The 20170-nt window shown below is 42.9% G+C and overlaps 1 protein-coding gene across 1 annotated transcript in view; it reads right to left on the reverse strand.

Annotated features, from left to right (window-relative positions):
* Window positions 1-20170, reverse strand: part of SLC15A2 (solute carrier family 15 member 2) — a 154724-nt gene that overhangs the window by 61778 nt on the left and 72776 nt on the right. The window contains exon 5 of the mRNA XM_067549643.1: window positions 19574-19700. The gene's annotated coding sequence lies outside the window, so the exon portion shown is untranslated. The remainder of the gene's footprint in view (window positions 1-19573; window positions 19701-20170) is intronic.

Consider the following 20170-nt stretch of genomic DNA (forward strand, 5'->3'; position numbering starts at 1 on the left):
AGATTTTCTCAGAGGTGCCTTCAATTTTTAACTTACTTTAGAATGGGTTTACTGCAGTGCGTTCAGCTTCCATTTCTTCCTTCTTTGCTTCTTTCATTTTCTCCCAACTTTTTGCAGCAGGGATGGTCTGTTATGTTTTGAGTACAGCTCATCACACAATGGGCCTCACTGACTGGGGTCTCTAAGCTCTAGTCTACATCAATACAAATAATTAAAGACACCTTTATGCTCCCCTGACCCTGGAGGACTAATTCAGCCCCTGGTGTAAGTCAGAGCAGACAGGTCTAAAGTCATATGCTCTCAAACCAGGGTTTAAGTGGCCAGTCGGGAATTTTATGACAAAATAGTTTTACGTCTAAAAATGCCTGTAATGGAAAGGGTCACTACTACTGAACAAACTTTCTGCTTCAAAAATTTTTTTTGAAAAAAAGGTTTGAAATTGTCTAAACATCCTGTTTGGATATGGTCCAAACAAAAAGTTCTGGTGTTTGGTTCAAAGTGACTTTTTGTTTTGAAATATAAGTTAATTTGTTAAAAATCATCTTTAAAAAATGTAAAAGGAGAAAATAAAAATGAAATGATGGACTCAAAATTAAAAATTTGTTCGAATCATTGGGTCACGAACATTTCCAAGCATTTGACTTTTTTTTCCTCGATTCGGAATGGGAAAATTTATTTGAAATCTCCAAAATTTTCCCGGGATGGGAAAACTGTTCCCCACCCAGCAATAACAAGTAGTACTTAGTTAGTTCTTAGATCTATTGCAGGTCCTTGGCACAGGTGTGAATTTCACCTGATTTTCAGTTTCTCCCTGTAGCAGCACTTCATTCATTCTGTCTATGATATATCAGATATGAAGTCAAGCCTTGCACTGTAGGATAATCTATAATGGCCTGATCCAAAGCCTACTGAAGTCTGTGAAAAGACTCCCACTGATTTAAATGGAGCCTCGGGGAGCCTTGGAACAGAACAACTACTAATTGTGAATGTTCAGATCCTTGACCTTCAGCTTGGATTGCCTGAACCTGCCATGTCCCTTGAATGATGTACATTTCAAGAACATGTGTTCCATTGTCCTGATTTGCCTTTCTTTCCCTACATCCCCTTTGGTAATGCAATGTGCATTGTAAGAGTTTCTGCAACGCAGCACACCTTTTCAATATAATCACATCTTGGCTAGATCAATAAACATTTATGAGGTGAAAAGTAAAAGTAAGGCAAACTGATGATTTTCAGCAAGAAAAGAAAAGGGAGAGCTGAGATAAGGAAAACAGAAAGTGAGATAAACAATCTATTAGATAATAAGCCTAAAGTTTGACTTATAAGGATATAAATAACACATTCTGAACATCCTTTTCTATGCTCCCAGTAGATTTGGGGCATTAAACTCTTGTCGATCCACCTACACAACTCTGTATTTCTTTCTGTCTCGAGAGTAGCATGGCTTGGATTATACAGCAACTAGATACAAGCTGTAAAATGACCTGTTCATACCTAAACTTTGAATAAGGAAATCAGGCTATGTCTACAGTACAGGAAGAACAGCGCTAACTATGCCACTGTAGCACTATAGCGTCAATGCTTCCTACAGCGAGAGAAAAGGTTTTTCCATTGATGTAGATAACCCACCTTCCCAAGCAGCAGTAGCTGGAAGCATTCTTCCATTGACCTAGACTCCATTGACCTAGGGATGAGGTCAGTAGAGCCTGGGGGGGCCAGATGTCCCAATTTTATAGGGATGGTCCTGATATTTGGGGCTTTGTTTTATATAGGCGCCTATTACCCCCCCCCCCCCCCCCCACCGACCTGATCTTTCACACTTGCAATCTGGTCATCCTAGTAGAGCTAGAGTGCTCGGGGGCTATGAAAAATTCACACCCTTGAACACCGTAGCTATATCAACCCAACTTTTGAGGGTAGACCAGGCTTCAGACAAATCAGAAATGGGAAACATCTATTCGAGGTCCAATCCTGTCTGCCTGCCTGGTGCTGCTGCAAGACAGTTCCCTTCACAATGTTTTCTAATATCTGGCCAAATCCATTTGTCAATGTCACAAGTGATGGGGCCTCCTCTCCCATTTGCCATCAGGCCAATCTCACTTCCCTACCCATTCATGATCAAATACTACTATTATTATTATTATTTTATTATTTGTATTCCCATATCTCCTAGGAGCCCTAGTCATGGACCTAGCCTGTTGCACCAGGTGCTGTAGAAACACAGAACAAAAAGACAGTCGTGCCCCAAAGAACTGAAACAAGAGACAACAGAGAGACAGACAGATAGTGAAGTACAAGGAAACAGTATTGGTCAGCCTGAGAGGAGTGGTCTCAGCACACCACCAGCCTAACCATTGTCCATTTTTTGTAGGCATCATGGCAAAGGAGAGTTTGAAGGAGGAATCTGAAGGAAGATGAAGAGGCAGCTTTGCAGGTGTTTATGGGGAGCGCCTCCCAAGCGCAAGGGACAGAATGGGAGGTTCTTGTTTGAAAATGTAACAAGGGAACAACAATGGAAGCTGACACCATGGGCTGATCAGGAGTCAACATTTCAATAGTGAATGAGAGATAATTAGGGTGGGGATAGGTCTTGAAGGGCCTTGGAAGTGAAGCCACGCAGCTTACGTATGATCCAACAGAGAAAGGGGAGCCAGCGGAGCGACACAAAGTGATGGGCTAGGAGAATCATCTTTGCAGCATTCTGAATGGATATGAGTGAGGCAAGATTGCATTTGTCAAGGCCAGAGAAAGGAGTGTTGCAGTAACCGAGACGCAATATGACTAGAGTCTGGGAAAGAGTTTTAGCTGTGTGGATGGATAAGAAAGGCCTTATGTCAGAGACGGTATACAGAAAGAATTGGCAAGATTTACACATAGCCTGACACAAGTTCCCTGTGACAACTGCAACAATTGCAAATGTAGTGATGTGTTTAAGCTGTCTCTTAAATGATACAAGGCTAAGCAATGTCTCTTTTCTCTTGAATTTATCTCCCCAACTGCCTTCTTTCCCCTCCCCCCTCATCCCCTTCCTGGGTCTCTTCTCCCCTGAGCATGCTGTCCAGGATGCTTTTCTCCCCCATTTCCCCTGTGCCTGATTCCCTTCTCTCACTGGTGGCTTCAGTCCCTGAGATGGCTCCTGTTTCCTCTCCTTCTCCTCATTTGGAGCTGCTTTTACAAGCTCTTCATCAGTGAGCTGTGGCTGGAAACAAAGAGCTGGCATCACATGGTTAGCCAACTCTCCATCAGCCGCCAGGAAATACTCCACAGATCACACTTGGAAAATCATGTTTAGTAGATTCTATCACGCAGTGGGGGAGGATTTGTTGCCTATTTGTTTAGGAGACTTGAAGTCAGGACATGCCACTGATTTTGCTGCGCATGCTTGAGCAAGTCCTTCAGCTCTCTGTGCCTCAGTTTCTCCATCCATAAAACTGGGGAAAACAACATTTATCTGCCTTCTGGCAGGGTTCAAAGGTTTGATTCGTTAATGTCTATCAAGTATCTGGGAGATCCTCAGATAAAAGGTGCTGTGTCAGTACAAAGTTTGCATGCAATCTTTATAAGATCACTAATGGTTTTATTTCTAAAGAGCTGCAAATGCCGGGATACTTGACATGTTCCACAAACAAACAATTTCAAAAGCTTTGCTGTCCCAGAGATGGTGTTATCTTTGTATTTCAGCACAAAGTTTACTGTTTTGCGACAGTTTAATTTTAGTTGTTATCGTACAATCAATGTTTTATTAGGGTAATCTGCCAGAGTCACATAATGTGGACGATCCCCAAAATATTTCTGAGATAAGGAAATGGTTGAGCTGATTCACAGCTTTATCATGTGTGTGTCAGTCAGCTGTACTTTGCCTATTCCTCCCCAGTCCTAGTGCTGGCTAGTGCACCTCTCTATATTCTGGTGACTGCCATTCCAGCAATCCATGCAGCACACGATTTCATCCAGTAGAATTCATAACATCTTCTTCCCTCATTTTGGATGTGGACTGTAATTTGGGGTGACTCCGTTTTTCAGCTTTCCAATTTTAGCTATCTGGAAGCCTGATTTTCACAGGGGCTGAGCACCTGCAGCTCCCATGGACTCCAAATGGAAGCAGATGTGCTCCATCACTCTGCAGATCAGGCCCTATGGGTTTCATGTTGGAGGCATCCCAGAATGGCAGCATCTAAGATTAGATACCCCTTTTAAAAATACTAGCCTAAGTAAACAGCCACCGAGCTCATGCAACCCAGCTCATGTTCATAGAATCATAGAAGATTAGGGTTGGAAGGGACCTCAGGAGGTCAGCTAGTCCAACCCCCTGCTCAAAGCAGGACCAACATCAGCTAAATCATCTCAGCCAGGGCTTTGTCAAGCTGGGCCTTAAAAACCTCTAGGGTGGAGATTTCACCAACTCTCTAGGTAACCCATTCCAGTGCTTCACCACCCTCCTAGTAAAATTTTTTTCCTAATATCCAGCCTAGACCACCCACACTGTAAGTTGAGGCCATTGCTCCTAGTTCTGTCATCTACCACCACTGAGAACAAACCAGAGCCATCTTCTTTGGAACCCCCACTTCAAGTATTTGAAGGCTGCTATCAAATCCCCCCTCACTCTTCTCTTCTGCAGACTAAACAAGCCTAGTTCCCGCAGCCTTGCCTCATAAGCCATGTGCTCCAGCTCCCTAATCATTTCCGTTGCCCTCCGTTGGACTCTCTCCCATTTGTCCACGTGCTTCCTGCAGTGGGGGCCCCAAAATTGGACACAATACTCCAAACATGGCCTCACCAGTGCTGAATAGAGGGGAATAATCACTTTCCTCGATCTGCTGGCAATGCTCCTATTAATGCAACCCAATATGCTATTAACCTTCTTGGCAACAAGGGCACACTGTTGACTCATATCCAGCTTCTTGTCCACTGTAAACCTCAGGTCATTTTCTGCAGAACTGCTGCTTAGCCAGTTGGTCCCCAGTCTGTAGGAGGGCATATGATTCTTCCGTCCTGAATGCAGGACTTGCACTTCCCCTTGTTGAACCTCTTCGGATTTCTTTTGGCCCAATCCTTTAATTTGTCTAGGTCACTCTGTATCCTATCTCTACCCTCCAGCGCATCTATCACTCCCCCCATTTTAGTGTCATCTGCAAACTAGCTGAGGGTGCAATCCACCCCATGATCCCTGGGGCATTCCGCTTGATACCCACTGCCAATTAGACATCGAGCTGTTGATCACTACCCATTGAGCCCAATGATATAGCCCGCTTTCTATCTATAGTCCATTCATCCAACTGATACTTCTTTAACTTGCTGGCAAGAATACTGTGGGAGATTATATCAAATGCTTTGCTAAGGTCAAGGTATAACATGTCCACCCTTTCCCCACACAGAGCCAGTTATATCATCATAGAAGGCAATCAGGTTAGTCAGGCGTGACTTGCCCTTGGTGAATCCATGCTGACTGTTCCTGATCACCTTCCTCTCCTCCAAGTGCTTTCCTTGTGGATATGCTCCATGATATTTCTGGGGACTGAGGTGAGGCTGACTGGTCTGTAGCTCCCCGGATCCTTTTTCTTCCCTTTTTTGAAGATTGGCACTATATTTGTCTTTTTCCAATTGTCTGGGACCTCCCCCAATTGCCATGAGTTTTAAAAGATAATGGCCTATGGCTCTACAATCACATCAGCCAACTCCCTCAGCACCCTCAGATGTGTTGCATCTAGCCCCATGGACTTGTGCGTGTCCAGCTTTTCTAAATTGTCCTGAATCTGCTCTTTCACCACTAAGAGCTGCTTACCTCCTCCCCGTACTGTGCTGACCAGTGTATTAATCTGGGAGCTGACCTTGTCTCTGAAGACAGAGGCAAAAAAAGCATTGAGTACTTCAGATTTTTCCACACCATCTGTCACTGGGTTTTCCCCTCCTCATTCAGTAAGGGGCCCACACTTTCCCTGACCTTCTTCTTGTTGCTAACATACCTGTAGAAACCCTTCTTGTTCCCCTTCACATCCCTTACTAGTTACAACTCCAATTGTGCTTTGGCCTTCCTGATTTCACTTCTGAATGCTCAAGCAGTATTTTTATACTCCTCTCTAGTCATCTGTCCAAGTTTCCACTTCTTGTGAGTTTCTTTTTTGTGTTTAAGCTCTCTGAAGATTTCTCTGTTAAGCCAATCTGGTCGCCTGCCATATTTGCTATTCTTTCTGCACATGGTTATAGTTTGTTCCTGCGCCTTCAATAAGGTTTCTTTAAGATACAGCCAGCTCTCCTGGACTCCTTTCCCACTCATATTAGCCTCCCAGGGGATCCTGCCCATCAGTTCCCTGAGGGAGTCAAAGTCTGTTTTTCTGAAGTCCAGGGTCCATATTCTGCTGCTCTCCTTCCTTCTTTTTGTCAGGATCCTGAACTCGACCATCTCATGGTCACTGCTGCCCAGGTTTCCATCCACTTTTTCCCCTACCAATACTTCCCTGTTTGTGAGCAGCAGGTCAAGAGGAGCTCGGCTCCTAGTTGGTTCCTCCAGCACTTGCACCAGGAAGTTGTCCCCAACACTCTCCAAACTGATCCTGGATTGTCTGCGTTATGTAAGTGTACACAGCATACTGCATTATGATGGTTATAACTGGGCTGGAAACCTACCCACATTGAAGTCCATGAGAGTTTTCACATTTACATCAGTGGAGACAGGCTTTCACCCCTGGAGTACAGTAAAATAGGATGACAAGGATAAAGATACAAGAGAAAATATAGCCATCCTTTCCTGTTGCATTCTCACTGGCCATGGACCTAATCCTGCAAGCTACTGAGTACCCTCAAGTCCTGCTGATGCCCATGGAGTAAAAGTGTTCAGCCCTTCCCAGAATCAACCCCCATGCATGCACATTGCCTCTTTCTACTCTATATCCTCTTGCAAATTGGCTTTGGGTTTATGTGATTTGCCCTTCTCCCAGAAATAACCATCCCGCCTATTACTGCAGCTTCACCCAAGTGTCATCCATGTCCCTGCAATGTAAAATTACAACAGGTACTTGGCAAACTGAGGACCCCTGGATTTGCACACCAGGCTTGAAGGGAGTTCCCTGCATGCCCCAGGACAGAATGTGGCTGCATTATTTCAACAGGGCTCAGTCACACGATGGGCCAGATCCAGTGCTAACTTGGGCTTCTGCAAACACCTATGCAGGTGTTAACCTTATTGCACATACAGCCCCTTTGAGCAAAATGGGTTACTCCTCTGCATAAACTAAGCACCTGCATAAGTGTTTGCAGGATCAGCCCTTCACCTCAAGCAGTTCCATACATCCCAATGGGTTAGAGATCAGTGAGGAATCTGGCTGAGTTATTTTAGAGAGACAATCCACAAAGCATTTCCAGTTAAAATACAATGAGCAAGTGCCCAGTCACTAGATCTGTTACCTGTTATCTTATTTCTATAATTGCAGGCCTCATTCCTGCGCCACTGAAAATGATGATTACCATTGCCTGAAATGGGAGCAGGGTCAGGCACCCTGTGATCAAAGTGTTTAAACGATCACTTCTCTGCCTTGCAATTGCCAAAGCACTCTCACACCATCAGTGTTGCTCTGGAGACAGAAGGTTAAATCAAGGCATCAAAGGCCAAATTCGTCGTGGTGTAATTCCATTGGCGTTGGCCCTTTAGGATTTTCGAATTCATCTTTAAGCTGTTCCTCAATTCACTATGAAGGATAATAATCCTCGGCAGATTTTCAATATAATCCTGCAGACGGCTATTAACCATTGATCCGATCATTCCTTCCCTTTATTGCCTATCACTCGCCAATCCTGGCAACTGCAGAAATCATTCTGAGCAGAATGTGATACCATGATATGCAACACATGCAGATTTTGGCAATTCCTTTGCGGTGCTTGCAATCGTTTGAAACTGGTTTCTTTGGCGGGAACATGCTAGGCAGTCGGGTCAGTGGGGCTCAGCTGCATTTGCAAAAAGGAATGGATGCACCAACTGTGAGCTAGTGCAGGGAGAGGTGAATTGCAGCACAGGTGAAGATTTCTGCCATTCAGGGAGGGCAGGTGATGCCTCCCCACAGCCTGACCCTGGGTGTTCTGGCAAGCAAGAGTAGCATTCATTTTCATCAGGGACTCCTTAAGAGGATACAGGATGCCCCTTCCAGGGCCAGAGTTGCCCAATTCTGGGAATGTGTTGGCACAATCTCCCCACAGGTCCTTCTGTCATTTGTGCCCTGTAATGTTTACTTGTAATATATTATTCACCCACTAGATGTCGCTCTGTGCTGTAAACAGTTCCAAGCATGTTGAGGTCCCTGATACACTCAAGAGACAAAACTGGAACTCAAGCAGTGTAGAAACTTGTTTGTTGGTGTCTGTAGCTGTTATCTTTAATAGCTCTTCCTCTTTAAGAACATCTGTGATTTTCTACATGCCCTTTACCTGGGTCTGGATTAATGGAAGCCAATAAAAGCCATGAGTCGATGCCAAATGTGGGCCCAGTTCTTTCAGGTATAGATTCTCCTGAGATGTGTAAATCCAACTGACCTAAATAAGGTTGTGTGCATTTAGCAACTTTCAAGACTGGACCTTTTGTTTAGATAAATAATCCTTTTTAGAAGGAAAATGCATGACACATTTTCTTCATCTCTCATTCAGTTTTATCTCTAACTATAAGTCAGCTGATAGTTTCAATATGGAACGTCTTAGTACCATAGTCACCCATGAATATCTTTTTGCAGATATGCAGCTGTACAGACTCAGAGATTAAAATTCATTCTCTCCAAGATAAAAACACCTAGAAATAATTCAAGACAATGAAACCAGTTTTCAACATGTCAGACATTTCCCATTGTTAACAAAGAGAAGATCTAAGAATAGTAAAGTCAGAGGGATAATTCCTCTCTTATATTAGGTCAGATTGATTGAATTTATGACAGAGACATTTTTATTACTTTTTGTCCTTAAGCCACATTTTCAAGGAGGCCTTGTCTAATATGGCCCAGGCTGTGTTTTGAGTCCTGAACTCTCAGATAAGCAGTTTCTTCAAGTTCATATATTAAGAAAATTGCCTTTCTGAATCAAAAGTTATTCTTATCAAGTAGTCAGGGCCCAAATCCTAATAGCTGATTGACTACCAGAAACAGTTACATCTTTCTAAAAGAGACTGGCTTTATTTTCAAAGAGGAAAACAATTGTTATTTTTACAGAACCAATTTCTTTTGTATGAAATGTGTTGTAATGTTTTCATATATTTTCATTTGCTGCCGAGTTGCAGAATTATCTAGAGAGATTAAAAATAAGGCTAATCTATTAATTTCTCTCTAGCTTTATTTAATAACAGGCTGGATGGTTCGCTCAAGATGAGTAGTGGGTAAGAGTAATGCTTTTATCTGTGTTTGTTAATGACTAGCCCTATATACTATGGAATGTACGGCACCCTTGTAAATTCCATCAATGGGATGACAAATGGACACCTACAAGAGAATATAATAATCTGTGTATTTCTGTTAAATTTCTGGAAAACAGTATATTCTTCTCTTCAACCACCTCTAGTTTGATATTACAATGCTCAGTAGAAGATTATATAGGTGCAAAATTAGCAAAGCAAGAGGACAGAGGTTTACATTAAAAAAAATGAAGGCCCAGTGGTGCACCTACATGCATCTGCATTATTGTTATTATTGGTAATACAGTAGCACCTATATGTTCCAACTAAGACTGTGCAAAACATTTTTTTTTAAATCACATAGTAAGATACAGTCTCTTTCCTGAAAAACTTGCAATTGAAATAGATAAGAGAGGCAACAATGGAAGACTGGAAGTATTGTCAACCCTATTCTACAGGTGGGAAACTGAAGCAGAGCAATTAAAACCCAGATCTTCAGATGCATTTGGGTACCTAACTCCCCTTGAAATCAATGGTTCCATTGGGATCACTGATTTCAGTGAAAGTTAGGTGCCAATAACTTTGAGGATCTAGGCCTGATTGACTTGTCCAAGGTCACACAGAAGTCTTTGACAAAACCAAAAATAAGTCAGATCTCCTGAGTTGCAGTCCAGTGCTTTAACCTCAAGACCATCCTTCCTCCCTAACACATCTAGTATAGTTTCACATATCATCATAACTGCATGCACATCTAGGCATTTATATGCTTTAGCACACGTGCAGTGAAGGTAATTGCATAAGGAAATGCAGGCACCCAAATTCATGCACCTCGTGGATTTCTACCTCCGGAAAATTGACTCCTAATATCATGGGTAAGGAATGCTGAAATATTCAGAGTTTACAAAACAAGAGGAGTCTTATATAAGAAACTTCCTGAGTAGCTGAATTGTTGTGCTGACAGCTTTGCTGAAGTTGATGATGGCTCAAATGAAATGAGAATTCTCAGTGATTTTTATCTTCCAGACTTTTAGGATTTAGTCAGGGAGAATATTATGCTGTAATCTGAGGGCAGGCGTCTTTGAAATGGGGATTATTCTGGGGAATCTATAAAAGCCATGAGGAACACATTAATTGCTTCATTCCTAGGCAATTTTGCAAGCTTGGGAGAGGTAGTGGCTACTGATACAAGGGGGAGTCTGCTTCCTCTGCTTTTAGCAGTACAGGGGTTGCTGTGCCTCACATGCTTCCTCTTTCTGCATTTGGCCTTTGCACAGGGACAAAAAGCTGCCCTTACAGGCCAGTTTGAGAATCTCTTTGTGTAGGGGAATCCATGGCTATCATGGAGGTGGCAAAACTGGCTCTTACCATCCATACCCAATCTACCCCATAGCATACAGTATACTGTCAGAGGCAGCATGGGATGCAGATGGAGCATGTTGTGCTTTGGTGACCGTGGGCCAGTAGATTGGGTGAGGGGGCTGGTATAGCCAACGGAGGTTAGAGCAACCCTGAGGCTGCTCTAATTTATGCCAGTGGCTGAATCAGCTACCAGGATCAGGAGAGAGCAAAGGTGCCTTTAGTTATTCTTTGTATTGCAGTAGCACCTAAGAGACCCCTCTGTGCCGTACTCATACAGAACAATCAGTCCCTGTCCCAAAGAGCTTACAATCTAATCAGTTGATGAGACACGGATGGATACAACAAGCAGACATGGTAACAATGATATTCATGTAATAAGACAACTGTAAAGCAGCCTTTGTCATCCCTTCCCAGGGTCTTTTGCCAAGCACAAGGATTTGGCCCACTAAATAATGGCTTATTATTTTGCATATACACTGAGTATACCCTAGACCTGAACCCCTCTAACCCAAAACTCCACTTCCTCTGAAACTTGGTGGTGTCCTTAGGTGTGAATCACTTACTCATTAGTTCCCCAGTTATTCAGCCCACTGTTGGCCAAATGTTTTGCTGTTCCTATAGATTCAAAGCCCAGAAGGGACCACTGTGATCATCTAGTATGACCTTGTCTGTAGCAGAGGCTATAGAACTTCCTCAAAATAATTCCTTTGAAAAAAATAATCCTTTAAAAAAAATAATTCATTTAAAAAATATCCAATTTGATTTAAAAGTTGTCAGTGATGGAGAATCCATGATGACCCTCAGTTAATTACACTCAACTGTTAGAATTCTACACCCTATTTCCCGTCTGAATTTGTCTAGCTTCAGCTTCCAATCATTGGATCATTTTATATCTTTCTCTGCTAGATTGAAGAGCCCGTTATCAAATATTTGTACCCCATGTAGGTGCTTACAGACTGTGATCAAGTCACGCCTTAACTTTCTCTTCATTAAACTAAATAGATCGATCTCCTTGAGTCTATCACTACAACGCATATTTTCTAATCCTGTAATCATTCTCTTCTCTGAACCCTCTCCAATTTAGCAACATACTTCTTGAACTGTGAAAACAAGAACTGGAGGTGATATTCCAGCAAAAGTCACACCAGTACCAAATACAGAGGGAATATAAACTCTCTATTCCTACTCAAGATTCCCCTGTTTATGCATCCAAGGACTGCATGAGTCCCTTTGGTCACAGCATTGCTCTGGGAGATCATGTTCAACAGATTATTCACCATGATCCCCAAATTTTTATCAGTCACTACTTGCCAGGATAGAGTCCCCCTTCCTGTAAGTATTGCCTACGTTCTTTGTTCCTAGATACATACATATTGCTTGCAGCCAGTTTACCAAGTGATTCAGATCACTCTGTATCAATGACCTGACATCTTCATGATTTACCGCTTCCCCAATTTTTTGTTTTGTTTTGGTCATCTGCAAACTTTGTTTTTTTCCAGGTCACTGATAAAGATGTTATATAGCATATGGCCAAAAACTGATCCCTGTGGGACTCCACTTGATGATGATTACCAATTTATTAGTACATTTTGAGACTTATCACTTAGCCAGTTTTTAATCCATTTACTGTTGGCCATGTTAATTTTGTATCTTTCTAGTTTGTTATTCAAGTTTTCTTGACGTACCATGTCAAACACCTTACCAAATCTAAATATATTACATCACCACTATTACCTTTATCAACCAAATTTGTTATCTCATTACATATATTGGGTTAGTTTGACAGAACTACTTTCTATAAACCCATAGTGACTGAAATTAAGTATATTACATTACCCTCCATTAATTCTTTATTAATCAAGTCCTGTATCAGCCACTTCATGCCTAGAATCGACGCGAGACTGAAGGACCTATAATTACAGGGGTTGTCCCATTTACCTTTTTCAAACAGACACAACTTTAGATTTCTTCCAGTCTTCTGGAACTTCCCCAGTGTTCCAAGAGTTATTGAAAAATCAATATTAATGGTCCAGAGCGCATCTCAGCCAGCTCGTTTAGGTTGCAACACAACGTGCTTTATTTCTTAGAATATACAACAATTACATACAAGAACCCAAAAACAGAGAGAGAAACAGATGGGCTACATAGAATTGTACATGTATGTCAGGGAAGTGGCATTTGAATCAGACTTTCAGCCTGACTTAGATTTTAGCTGGAGTTTACAGTTTGGGTTCAAGGCCAGAGCTCAGTTTCACATTTGATAGCACACAGACCTTTGATCTTTTCTTATGAACTTTCAGCCCAAAGGAGTGGAAGATCTCATTAGATTCCAACCATCCTGAATGGCAGAAACCTTGCAAGATCCAGTGGCGTACCGATGGGGGCAGGGTGGGGGGATGGTCCCTGGGCGCTGGCCTGAGGCAGCGCCAGCCAGGCCCTTCAGAACCAAATGGGAGAGGGGTGGGGCTGACCCCAGGCAGGGGGAGAGGAAAAGGGAGGGGAGGTGGCCGCCATGCTTCTTGGGGCCAAGTACATGGGCCGGACCTGCAGGAGGATGGGGGCCCAGCCTTCCGGTGCCAGGAGCGAGTCCAGGCTCAGGCTGACACAAGACCGGGTTAGTACCCAGCCCCAGACAGCACAGCACTGCTACTGTCTGCTCCTCAGCTGCGCCCCCACAAGCAAAACCCCCTCCCAGCCATATCGCCAGCTATGTCTCACCCCCCCCTTCCCCCAAGAGCAGCATGCTCTTCCCTGGCCATGTGTCTCCCCTCCAGCAGTGTGGGCCCCCAGGCCACACTCTCTTCCCCCCCAGCAGCACAGGCTCCTCTCCGGTGAGAAAAAGGGAAGGACGCAAAAGCAAGCATTGGCCCCCGGGCGCCGGAGACCCACAGTACACCACTGGCAAGATCAGTTGTTCTCAGAGCTCTCCCCAATTTTGGGACAAAATCTCCCAACACAAATTGGATTTGTGAGACTTCAGGCTGCATCTAAACTGGAATATGGCCCACTTCTAGTTTAGGAGCCAAACAGGAAACAAACTAAAAGGGGGAGTTTGGTTCTGGGGATTCATATCCCAACTCAAACCCCCAATGCCCTGGGGCTCAGATTCAAGGATCAAAGGTTCTGATCCATCTCTAATATAGCTGATCTGCCCAGGGAGCTCTAAAAGAGCTTGTTAAATTTGAAATACCAACCATGCTGCATAAGAGGCAACCTTTTAAAAATAATGCTCCCCTTGAAAGATGTTATCGGCTTGGCTACAGACATGTCATGGCCAGGAACAGGTACTTCTTGGAACTGTTTAGACAAGAGATCAATCAGGGACCATAACTTAAAAAACATGTCACCTTTGGGACGATCCCCGGGGCCAGCCCTGAAATTGTCAGTGCAGTTAAACAATCACTAGAGAAGTAGGTATCTGTCCTTGTTAATTACTGAGGGAAACAATGCATGAGCCAACAAAACAAGGAGGAAGAAAGGCCAGGCTTTTCAGCACCAGACCTCAGCACTTTCCTAGCTAATCGATGTATGTGGGGAATCTACCTATGGGCCTGACCCCAAAGAAGGAATTGCCACATTGGATCAGAACCATGGTCCAGCTAGTTCAGTATCTTGTCTTTGACAATGACCAGTACCAGCTGCTTCAGAGAAAGATGCAAGAAATCCTGGACTTAACGGATAACCTGTTCCCCAGAAAGACTCCCACTGACTTTTCAGAGTGTTAGTCTCCATGCATATGTGTCAATAAACTTAAGGACTCATCTACACAGACCTGCACTGAGGATGATGGAGGTGTGAGATGCAGTGCACACTAAAGCGTTGCCACGTGTAGACCGTGCTAGCGTGAGTTTAAAGGTGCCTAGTTCACATTAATGGGCAGACAAGCCCTAAGATTCACTAGTGCAGCCAAAATGCTTCTTTGCAGTTAATCCCAACCTATTTGATTTATAAAACTGGCTGGAAATCTGGTCAGAATAGGCTCTGCAGAGAGGTTTCAGGCACTACTGTTCCAGAGCTGAGTGGAGATAGAACAAAAACAACCTCCTTTGTGTGTTGTCAGTTCTGGATCTGGGCAAATAATTCATAATAAATCATATATTTGACTCATTTCCTATCTTTTCCCTTCACTAGTTATCTGTGGAAAGAGCCAATTTTCTTGAATTTATTTGTTGTTCAAAATTAGTCACCAAAAAAATTCTGCAAATAATTGCAGCTCATTCACAAACAGTTCTTTCAGAATATTAAGGATTGAAATTTAAGCTGTTTTGACTGGACATATAGATCACATGATCTGACTGGATCAGCATAATTTGAAGATTTAGAATCAGGTTCCTGGTGTGAACAGTCATGATTATGAATTTGAAATTCACTTCATGCGAATTATCTGAAATTCTTGCTGAAAATTCTCTCTTCCTGAAACGTTCCTCCCAGTAAACCTACCTGTTAGAATACTCATAGAAAGTGAACACAAAAGGAACTCAAACATAATCAACACATATCTGTTCAAATACATTGGGAAGAAGATTCACAGGAATTTAAGATCATTCACCCACCTCCAGGAATATCCATTTTTGTTCCCATATGGGAGAGAGAAAGTGCAGTTTCCTGAATATAAAAAATGGTGGTAGAAAAAGCGACATGAACTTTTAAAACCTCAAGAAATGTCTGATTTAAATTTGGGGAAAGGATTTAGGTGGGTTTTTATTTTATCTTCACTAGTTGGTATTTGACCATCTAGGTGGACCAATCTGATGAGTGTGGTATAGAATACAAGATAGATGACTAACTCCTTGGAACTCTTGCTTTGTTTTTTTATCGCAGATGTGCTTAATTTGCACTTGGTTAATCTTTGGCATCTTTATTTGTGGGTTTGGCATGGTTAAACACACTTGTAGTGCATCTCCCTATTCTGATTTCTCCATCTAGATCCATTTGCTTCCTGAGAATCAGCTACATGAATAAAAAATTAATTGTATACTTAATTTATCTTAATTTCTTCAGGCTGTTAATTAATATATTCTGTGCCACTCATTTCCTTGATACATATGTCGGAGAGTCTTCCTGCAATGCATATGCTATAGAGAGCAAATTCCCATAGGAAACAGTCTATTCTTTTGATTATTGAAACACTGCTACAGCAAATATACTTTAAAATATTGGATCAAATCCTGCGACCCTTCCACAGGCTTCCTTGGGAGGTTTGACCAATTTTAGTACTCCAGTATGTGGCCAACAGCATAACATTTATTCTCCAAAGAAGTACTGGTGTGCCTTCAGGGGGGAAGGGAGAGATTTAGGAGTCAGACATTGTGTCTTTCACGCTCACTATCCCCCACCAAATTTGAAAGCACTTTACCAGCTGTAGGCCAAATTCTGCTGACCTTACTGGTCAATGAGAGCTTTGCTTGAAGGAGGACTGCAGTGTTTGACCCATTGGACCAGATTTTCAAAAGAGCTTACAATCGTATAGTGAGCCACGCAAGTTTGAGGGAATTCAGCCATCCTGTAGGCACCAAAATAAGGGGCCAAATTTCCAAAAGACCTTTATCATGTTGGATGCTGAGCATTTTTTAAAAAGCGGCCCCAACTGTGGGTCCTGACCCTTTGACAATCTAGCTCACCATCTATACATTCAAGAGTCACCTTGCTTGTCACTGAAATGCAGCCACCTCCGCATGTGTGTGTGACAGGCAAGCAGAAGTGTGTAATGGCGGGACGGGGGAATTTTGACCAAGGACATAGGGGTTAGGAAAAACACCATGGGTTCCTTAATTCTTAAAGAAAGCAGAGAGAATTTCACCTTAAAAGTCACATCCACAAGACTTACAGTAAAATTCAATCTAAAACTTCCCTGGGGGAAGGATAATGGGCCTGAGCAGACTGCTTGACTATCTATCCAGGTGCTTCTGTGCCCCCAACACGGTAGTATCCAAGTGCGTCAAAGACATTGGTGATTCTGCCAGGATTCAGACATAGGTTCCAGTGAATCCAATTATCTCAGCCCTGATGCTTCAACCGCTAAGCCACCCATGGCATGTTAGTCATTTAATAAGGCCGATCGATGAGTGATGTATTCATCATTTTAGAGGAGATAAACAAGCCATTAAAAATGTTTGCGAACGGCTGGAGAATAAATTAGAGAACATTATTAGACACCATCGTGTCCCTGGAGGCTGGCATTAATACACTAAGAGCCAGATTCTCCTCTCGCTTACGCTGATGTAAATTAGGAGGGACTCAACTGAAGTCAATGGATCTATACCTGTATAAAACGGATGTACAAAGGGGGAGAATCAGGCCTTTTAAATGCATCCCCTGTCTAACCTGGAGTGTTTACAGAGAATTAGGCTTTACCCTCACTCCCTGTGCACTGGGGTTCTGTGTAAAATCTGTGGTGAGAACGAGAGGATCTTTCCAGGACATTAAAGATGAATTCATTCGTTACAAGGGCATCACTGAGTGTTCTTTCCTTCTTTGCTTCTGGTTCTTTTAAATGACATGCCAGGGAAGTTCTGGAAACCAGTCAAACATTGGTATCAGTGAACCAAATTCTGATATCATCAACACCAATTTAACAGGAATTATTCCAGAATGAGATCAATATAACTGAGATCAGAATCTGAACCCATACATTTTTATGCTGGATGTAGTTGTAGAATTTTAAATTAATTTGATGGTGCTGGAAGGCACCAGGCAGAGTCCTGAAGACTGAAGTCCTCCATCTACAGCACAGCAGTAGCAGTGCAAGCTTCCCTCCCAGACCATCCAGCAGCAAACATACTATGCCCCACATCCATGGGCATCAGCCCTGAACTGGAGGGACCAACTGTAGAGATGAGAAGGTAGTTTACTTGCTATGTCCTTACGGACGGTCATACACCCTTCAGACAAGACTTCCATGAAGGGCAACAAATCAGAAGCAATCTGTGGTAGATTTTCAATATGCTACTGTGTAACAGAATTTTGCAGCAGTATAAGGACAAGCAATGCTACAGCAGATTTGTCTAATCTCCGCCCTCACCAGTTGCTGCTATAACAGAAAATATGGTAATGTAGACAGAGCGAGAGCATCAGTATACAGTAGCATGACCAGTTAAGTGATCAGTAATGTTCAGTTACATATCAGGCTGTGGGTAGGGGACATACAGAAACCAGCATAGCCGACAATGGCAAGACTTGCAAGAAGGTGATAAGTACCAAGTACCAGATAAATACCAGAACAGTAGCCCTCTTCTTTCCCCTCTCAATATCATACATCCCAATTCTGTGACATGCCTGATCTCCCATGCACAAGGATGCAGGAGTACCAAGGTTGTTCTAGAGGCTCCAAGGTTACTGCTGCACCTTCTCTGGGCATTGCACAGTAACTGATCAGTAATAGGGCTGGCCGGAAAACCAGAATTCCATTTCATGAAGAATTCCAAGACAACAACCCAGACCCACCCCCGAATAGCCAATGGCCAGGGCGTTCCTCTGGGAGGTGGGAACATAGGCTCAAGTCCCTACTCTGCCTGATTCAGAGCAAGACTCAAACCTCAATCTCCAAAATCCCAGGTGAGTGCCCTAACCACTAGGCTAATGCCAGTCTCTCTGAAGCTCTTCTGTTGGAGCCATTCCACTTGGTATAAATAATACTCATTGGGCCAGAGAGAGCCGAACTCTATAGCCTGGTGGTGAGTGCACTAATATCAACTGGCTATTCTGGGGTGGGTCTCTCTGTCTCTTTCTCACTCTATGAAAATTTCATCAAAACTGATATGTTTTTGCAAACAGTTTGGTTTTAACATATTGGTATTTTCTGACAAAACGAGTAAAAAATTTCCAATCAATCCTATTCAGAAGTCAAGTGTGTCATGCCAATACTGACATTGCATCCGCTCATTTGCATAGTCATGCCCATAGTTGTAATACAATCCCTATCCTTAGTTCCCTTAAACATTCATCAAGTATAGAGCCATGTTCTCAAGACAACTGAGCTGCATGTGTGTCACTAAAAGCAGAATTTGGGTCACTATTGAACAAAGCAAGAAAGAACACACCACAATTACTGACTTTCTTGAAGCAGCCTGCACATCTGTGTGTGTTTATCTGCACATCTGGCTATTACAAGGACGGACTGTAGGTGCCCTAAATTGCAAGATTCAGAAAGAAGGGAAACTGTGATCTGGGCACAGATAACTTAGTCTCTAAACTCCACACCAAGAGTGAATTATACATCAGTACTAATAAATACAGAGCATTTTGATTTGAATGATTTCAGGAAGTGAATGGCTGCTGGCACAAAACCTATTTCATGAGAACTTAACAGGGGAGTAATTTAATGGAGCTAGGATAAAATGCATTCACCCAGAACTCAGATTTAAAAGAAATCGCTTTTTTCTGAATTATTGGTTAAGAGTTTAAATAAGGAAAATTCATTTGGCTACACTTTTTTGCATACTTTCCCTGATCAGTGCGCTAATTAACTCAGAACTATTTAGGTGAAAAGCTTTGGCCTTTTCTCCTCCTGCCCCAAGTAGCAGGTTCTTTCGAAAAATTAATTATTGATTTTCTTTTCAAGTCTAACTTGTGCAGACTTTGGGCCATTTTCAGCCCTGGAATAAGCAGTTGCAATTCCCACTGCAGTCAGTGTATGTTATCCTGCTTAAAACTCCCTCTGGTCTTTAAGTGGTGGCTCTTGAGTAAGGACTTTGGTTGTAATCAAATAATTGATGAGGTTTTGTTGTCATTATTTGCTAAGGGCTGGATTGTCACTGCCCTAACTAAGCAGTAGTGGGAATCCCCACTTACTCCTCTATTTGACCCTGCTCAGATTATAGACAGGTATCAGTGAGGAGTGCGAGAGCTACTCACCCAATAATGCGGCAGCAAATTCGGCAGCACTGGATCGATTCTCCGGGATCAATTGAGCGGAAGTGAAGACCTGCTTGATCAATCCGAAAGTCAATTCAATAAATCCATCCCCGGAAAAACAGCAGTGCTGTATCAACAGGAGAGCATTTCCCATCAGTGCAGTGTAATGGGGATGCCACGCTAATTAGAATTTAGGAAGTCAATGGGAGATATGCAAGCTACATAGAGTACTGTACTACCTCAGAGAGAACTTAGGAAACTAACCCCACCCCAGCTCCTTAGCATTCACAGAAGGTGTGCAGCCTGTTCCCACCCCTACCCCACTCCCTGCCCCAGGGCATCTGCCTGTTCTGCAAAGCAAAACAGAGATGGGGAGACTCGCAGAGATGGGGTGACTAGGGACTCAGTTCATCGGATTAATTGCTGGCCATGAAAGCTTCATCCAGCTACTTCTACAGAGGACTACAGCCTGTATTGCTTAAAACAGCTTTAATGGGGAATTCTCAAGACTGGCTAGTATACAAGAAAGAATTATTTGAAATTTAGATGGCTTGTGCTTGGCACTACAATGGTGGTCTTCCCTCGATACACCAAAAA

Source organism: Emydura macquarii, unplaced genomic scaffold (assembly GCF_026122565.2).
Source record: "Emydura macquarii macquarii isolate MOO-44397 ecotype Brisbane River unplaced genomic scaffold, CSIRO-AGI_Emac_v2 contig_1253, whole genome shotgun sequence".
In the NCBI taxonomy this organism is placed as follows: Eukaryota; Metazoa; Chordata; order Testudines; family Chelidae; genus Emydura; species Emydura macquarii.